The sequence below is a fragment of the Tupaia chinensis genome, unplaced genomic scaffold, assembly GCF_000334495.1.
Source record: "Tupaia chinensis unplaced genomic scaffold, TupChi_1.0 Scaffold000018_1, whole genome shotgun sequence".
NCBI classification, from domain to species: domain Eukaryota; kingdom Metazoa; phylum Chordata; class Mammalia; order Scandentia; family Tupaiidae; genus Tupaia; species Tupaia belangeri.
In genome coordinates, this window is record NW_006159448.1 from 2,950,926 (window position 1) to 2,957,927 (window position 7,002).

Genomic DNA, 7,002 nt, shown 5'->3' on the forward strand with positions numbered 1-7,002 from the left:
GAGTCAAGTTCACTGTGCTATCTACTGGGAAAAGTCTTCCACTCCTTTGTGAAATGTAAAGGGTGTGTATCTCCAAACTTTTTTCTTTTTTAATTTCTACCTAAAATTTCTACTACGTTAAAAAGTAGCTCAGTAATCTTGGCTGGAGTTCAGCTGGCATCTTAAGAGTGCAAAGGGTCTGCACATAAAAGACAAGCAGCCCCTTTCAGTATGCTAACTGCTCTTTCAGGATCCGTTCTCTAAATCTGGGCTTCAGTTTGCCTGAACCAATATAGTGCTGACCTTTATACCCTGAAGAGATTTTCTTTTAACTGAAAATTCAGCAGCAAAAGAGACAATAAGGAGAAGGAGTCCTGCTTTCTCTGTGCCATCTAGTTTAAAAGAGTGACTAGAAATACAGGCTTTGTAATTACTAGGTTCCCCTCGGACTCTACCATTTGCTGCCTTTTAGCATCAGTGTAATCTCAGGAAATTTAGTTACCTTTGCTGAGTTTCCATTTCCTCATTCACAGTGTCCAAATAATCATAGGTGCCACGTGTGGTTATTGTAATTATTTGCTATGGTTATGAATGTCAAATTCATAACACAGTGTGTACCCTTTAGACATAATTACTCTTTTCCATCAAGGTTAAATCAGAGAGTCCATTGGTTTTTATCTCATTTGTGAGTCGCTTGTTTTTATCACACAATTAAATACTAAATTTTTGAATACATTTGACTATATTTTAATCACAAGGAGGTGACAGGGTTTTTATATATACTCATACTTTTGTTATTTTGATGGTATAGAAAATGTTAGATCCCAAGTACATAATGAGTAATATTTTGTTAGAATCCTAAAGAACAGAAAAAGGCATTCAACTAGACATCTTATGGAAACAAAGATGAACTTTGCCTACTTCTTAATTTGGGCCACATTTTCTTCCTTCATCATTTGCTTAAAAGCAAGTTTCTTTGCACATTGATAATTCTGGTAATAGAAAAATAGTGAATGTATATAAATTTTTGGAGGGAAGAATGATTTAAGAAAATACTATATTGATTTTTAAATCTTGATATCAGATTTTATTATGAATAATAATAAACGGTGTATTTAAGTTAACATGTTTCTAATTCTGGCCTAACCAATCTACTTTCTCTCCCTACTCAAAATATACAAGTGAGTGAGTTTATCTGAAATATATTGAAAAAATTATTTAGGGTCTGCAGATGTGAAGGAATAGACATTAGGTCAAGATAAAGAAATAGAAGATCCTTTGACTTTGGAATGCTATGGAAATTTAGGACCCAAATAGCAAACAAAATTAACAGAGAGGCCCTATGTGGATAAAAGTGATTTTCATGAAAGATCCAAGAGACATTTTAAATCCTAATTAATTTTTACATTTGCAAGTTGAAACATCACCTCTGAATATTTCTATAACCTTTTTTTAGTGACTAAACTAAGAAAGATCACATAAAAATGAAGTTATTGGGCCAGCTGATGGCTTGGAGTTTAAGGTGGTTGAATCCCACTTGGCCAACTGTGTGGTTCAAGTTCTAGACCCAGCAACTTGAAGAACACACCAGGCATGTGTGCATGTGAACCCAAAATCATGAGAGAAGTATGGAAAAGAAGAGATTGTGGCATGGTCATCCCCCCTGTGGGATGATTTCTCACTTTATCTCTCTCTCTCTACCTCTCTTTCTCTCTCCAATCAGTGCAAGTGTCCTACAGCAAAACTAAAACATAAAAACAAAAATAAATACAAAATTAAAAATTAAGTTATTTAAGTACTGTTCTAAGCCTTATTGAATAGTTTCATTATAACTGAATTCAAAGAGATCCATATATCATCTCTCTTATCTATCTATCAATCCATCTCTCTACCAGTAAATTAGGAATCCATAATCTGTGAGGGCTTACCAATAATGTTCACCTGTTCCAAAGAATATACCTGGAGATCCAGTAGGGGAAAACGTGAGTTTACTTACATAGAGTGAAGCAGGATGGGATGTATCAATGACAGCCAATTGGTAAGTTCTGTGCTTTCAGGGAACATAAACTCAGGTCATCCACATTAAGATCAAAGCATACACAGACCAATCAAAAATGCAAACTGTCTTCTTCCAAGACAGGGGTCTGGTTTCTGCATACATTGTTTGAGGACTATAATAAAGGTTGTCTTATCAATGAACAGACTCAATGAAGTGGATTTAGGATTTAGTGCCACTAATCCTGTGATGTTGCTGTGGGAGGGGTGGATATACCTCAGATATGCCCAGGTGATGGTCAAATTCCATGAGGTGAAAGTACTAGTTACAAGATGCCTGGAAGCCCCAATTGTGGCCTCTCAGGAAAACAGACATAGGGGGCAGGTAATAGATGGAGCATAACCTATCATCTATCTAATATCTATCTATGTATATACTAGTGAAAATAAAAACACACATATTCTTAAATCTCTATATATTTTGCCAGTATCCTTTTTATCCCCTAGGAATTCTGAAGCTACAAATAAAGAATATGATGGAAAATCACTATTAGGATAAATTAGCTATAGATTCTGATTATTTTTATTTAAGAAACAGTAGGGATAATGGTGGTTTTTTAGTCATTATCTTTTGAACGATGACGCTGTAATGGGAGGATAAATAATCTGCATGAATCAAGAAAATGGCCCCTTGAGCTTTAATATTGTGCTTTTTGTCTTTTGTTTTTCTATGATTAGACATTTGTAATTTTAAAAAAGCTACCTGGGAGGACAAATGTAATAATGTCCTGAACCCCTAGGCAGAAAAGCACCATATAATTACATCTTTAAAATATTATTACCACAGTTTTGTCCTAAAATTTTTGTTACTAACAGGGAAATCTTTTTGTAGGTGAAATCCCCCTGGCTACACTGCTTCGTTCCTTTCTGTCCAGAAGTGTTTTAAATGAGTTGAAAATGGTCTCTCAGAAATGCACGGTGTCTCCCTTTGGGAAGCAGCTGGATTAGGGGCACTTGACCTTTCTGAGTTGACTATGCAGAAATTGCCAATAATGATATTAAAGGGAAGGAAAGTGAGCTGACGGAAAATTCTCTCTCTTAAAGCTTTAGATACCTTGGTTCATCCAGTTTGCTCCAATTAACATGTTTAAATTTGGGATCTAAAACGATTGAACTTTTCTTCTTGAAAGGAATATATTTTAGGATAGAAGTCAGATACAGTTGTAGGGTTTAGGAGATAAGGCTGTTTATTTATGTAATAATTTAATCATCATTTCAATAAATATTAATTGAGTATTACTGAAGTGATTACTGGTGATACAATGACAAAACAAAACCCAGAGATTATGTTCTAGTTGTTAGACAGACTCTAAACAAACATACACTTGCTTCAAATGCCATGAAGAGGTACAGTGTTATGGCAAGCATCCAACAGGCATCCTGCCTGACCTCATTGGAGGGATGCTGGTCAGTGAGAAAGGCTCTCCTGAAGACTATATGTATGAGTGAGTCAATATTGTCTCTGTTTTTAGCATAAAGCATTTGCCATCTAATTATGTTTTCCTTTCTTCCCCAAATATCTCCTAAAAAAAGGTTAAATAACAAGTGCTTAAGACAAGGACAAGAACAGCCGCTTCACACCGGAACTCTCCAATCCCCTCTCTAACTGGCTGAAAAACTAAATATATTGTGGTTTGGCATTACAACATGTTAATATAATTGATTCCATGCAAGCAAATAACTGTCACTTCTGTAGGAGGTCATTGGAATTAGTTAAATGAGGCCTCTTGCAAACACTTCAATATTATTTTCATCAACTAGTTAAAGATAAGAAAGTTAATAAGATAGTATTTTATGAACAAATATATGGGACTCTGTCCACATAAAAATAAAACAGAAATGGTCTCAACATTCTTATTAGCAGTTTCAGAACGTAGCCAAAAGCTGAGTCTATGAAACAGAGGTCTTTCAAGGCCCTACACATGCCTCTAGAGTAGTCTGGGTTTTACTTATTCTTGTAGGAAAATTTTCCATTGCCTCTGGACTGGATTTTGTCCATCCTGCAAATAGTGATATTCATTTCCGTTTTTGTCATTCAAATATCTTTCATGAATTCTCTTTTCCATTTTTAAAACACAGGGCACATGAAAGATGCTATATAAAGTCAAATTTATTTTTATAATCTCTGATGGCATCTTCATCCTGTTACTGCTATTCTGGGATTTTGTAGCCATAACACAAAGAACAGCAATCAACAGCAAAGTGCAAGATAAGATTAGAATGTCTTTCCTGATCATCCAATCAAACACTGCAGCTTCAGTTACACAGGCTTTGCTATGACTGTCCATTTGCAGAAGTTCAAATAACCTTTTAATGCCAGTGTGTAACCAGAGGAACTTAATCTTGCTTCTTTTTCATTCCAGAGTTCAATCAGCGTCACATAAAAAGGTCAATGTTTTTTGTTTTCTTTTTTTTAAAAATAGGCCACTGTGCCCAGACAGAATGGCAAAATCCTTTAGGTTTTTGTGAAGCAAAATTTCAAAAATGGCATTATTAATCCATTCGTCTGGGGCTGTTTCACATTCACATTGAATTGAAAAGCAAAGTCTATATTTATAACCAAAAAATAACTAAAATAACTAATTATGATTAGCATATTTCTATTAAAGGTTCTTGACCCTAGCAACATTTATTTTTTGGCATACACCCTGTGATCTAAAGCTACCTAAATATTTAACCTACTTGTAAATTCTACATACTGTCCCCTATTCGGGAACCAGGATTAAGTGATTTAATCAAGGTCGTGAAGGAAAGAAGTCAGACAGTAATTTAGTAGTCCTCATTTGTAGTTTGGCCAGCATAATCAGCTCTACTACCTCCCTGCATTAGATAAGATGATCTCTTTTGTTGTAAAATTGCTATAGTCACAGACCATTTTGATGGCCTTCCCAAGGTCAAAAATAATCCCATTAGAATGAGTTAGGAATACTCAAGTATGGGAACCAGCAGTTAGCGTAATGGCTATGTTGCTGGACTCCCACGTAGTCGACCGCGGTTCTCGTGCCGGACCCGGTGGCTTAAAACTCACACCGGGCGCGTGTGCGTGCGTGCCCATGATCCCGAGGGGAGAATGGAGGAGAAGGGATTGCGGCGTGGCCATCCCCCCTGGGGGTGATTTCTCGCTTTCTGTCTCTATGTCTCTCTCTGTCTGTCTGGCGAGCACACGTGCCCTATAGTGAAAACTTCTCAAAAAAAAAAAAAAAGGAATACTTAAGTAATCCTTTTGATCTCAATTTTTAGTGTTATCCAGTGTAATTTCTTATCTAATTCATTCATTAATTTATTCAATGAGTATTTATTAAGAGTCACTATGTATCAAACACTGGACTTAGTCCTCATCAGGTTTGTAGATCTACATTAAAAATTGTTACAAAGTGGGATCAGCAGTTGGCATAATGGTTATGTTGCTGGACTCCCATGTAGTCGACTGTGATTCAAATCCCGAACCTGGTGGTTTAAACTCACGCCAGCGGTGGTGGTCGTGGCTCAAGATCCCGAGCGGAGAATGGAGGCCAGAGTGGCCATCCCCCCGGGGGGATGATTTCTCACTTTCTGTCTCTGTTTTTGTGGAGAGTGCATGCGCCCTATAGCAAAAACCTCCAAAAAAATAAATGTTACAAAGCTAAGTCATTTTCATGTACACTCTTTAATTGTATGTGTTATAAAAAGTAAAAGATCCTTTTGACTAATAATCTTCAAACAAGGCTGATTTTTCCCTCAAAATTGAGAAAGTTCAGACTCCTCTTACTTTAACTTCTATATGAAATGGTTCTCTTAGTTCCTGAAACTTCCTATTCTATAATCAGACACTGAAAAGAAACCAGGAGACTTCTGTGCTTTTGCCTTGGATGAAATGGTGTAAGACTTGTGGCAATAAGTGGATGAAAAACAGGAGCAAGAAAGGCAAGTCTGGAAATACTGCTACCATTCTTAAGTTTCAAAACTGGACAAAAAATTGCAACCTATTCTTTCCAGTATGCCTTTCCCCATTAAAAAGACTGAGTGACACAATCCATGATAATATGACTCCATACAGCTTTGCCTTTTGAAGGGACTAGGGAAAATTTTAATGTCAATGACTCTTTTTTAAAAATTATTATTTTATTTATTTATTTATTTTAATTTGATGAGAGAGAGAGAGAGAAAGAGAGAGAGAGAAAATGAAAAAGCAAGCTGTCAGATCGGAGACTCAAATCGTAGTCAGCTATGTGGGAGTCCAGTGCCTCAACCACCACACCACCTGCCAGGTCCCATTGTCAATGACTCTTGACTCTTTCAATAATCTTCAAAGTCAATCATTCCCACTCTATGTCTTCCTGTTTGTTAGTGAGCTTTTTATTAGTGTACGTAGTCCTATTGCTCCACTTGTAACTGAATCATTCACACATACTTTTGGATGTTTGTATATTTATGTGTGTTTCTTTACTAAACTTAAACTTTTTGAGAACTATAATTTTGTCTTATTTATCTTTGTATTTCCAAGTCATCATGTGGCATGCCTCAGATAAAAAAAAAAAAAATCTTAGAAGATAAATAGTAACCTTACTTGGTACCTCGTGATGGTACATCAACGGATGCCAGAATGGAGGCTTAGAAACTCTTACTGCCTATACTATATTTCCTATCCCAATATTACCAATAGTACCTATGATCAACTTGCCCTTTTAAAATAGACCTTTGTAAAGGATTGTATAATGCATAACTTACTTTGTTTTGAGATAACTTGAAAGCTGGAAGAATTATTCTGGATGAAGACTATTACAGACCTTTTGAGTTCCTGAAAGGTAGGCCAATTAAGTCCTTTTTCTTGGTTCATCTTTGCCACAGATCTGTGCTCTATTCAGATTATGGAAAGAATATCGAATAAGAAGATTTAGGCTAATATAAAGGGTTATGAGTCAGTCTTGTTTTTTACTGCCACTGTGCATTTGCTGTTCCTTTAATATTCTTAGTTGTGTAATTTCCAAG